A 357-nucleotide genomic window follows, 5' to 3' on the forward strand; every position below is an offset into this window, starting at 1 on the left:
AGTAGCAATCATCGGTTATCTCACGTATGTACATATATTTGTTGATAAACTTTAAAAAGAGTTTCAACTCTGTGTGCGCATAAAACAAATGTGATTTCCAGCATATCGATACCAAAGTTACGAATTTCAAATTTAACTAAAAATCAAACCAAGAACTACAGCGGATTTGTATTTCTGGAAGATACTCTGTAAGAGCTTGTCCTGTTATTCATAAACCGAAAAAATCGCCAAAGGGAGCAGTAAGATAATTCGGCTTTTGCGCACAATTGGATTAAACACGTTGTCATAATTTTTTTTTCTGTAGTAATATTTACATGATCGATGAAGACGAAATGATTAAATAAGTACATCAATTAC

Source organism: Varroa destructor, unplaced genomic scaffold (genome assembly GCF_002443255.2).
Source record: "Varroa destructor unplaced genomic scaffold, Vdes_3.0 BEIS01000005.1, whole genome shotgun sequence".
NCBI classification, from domain to species: domain Eukaryota; kingdom Metazoa; phylum Arthropoda; class Arachnida; order Mesostigmata; family Varroidae; genus Varroa; species Varroa destructor.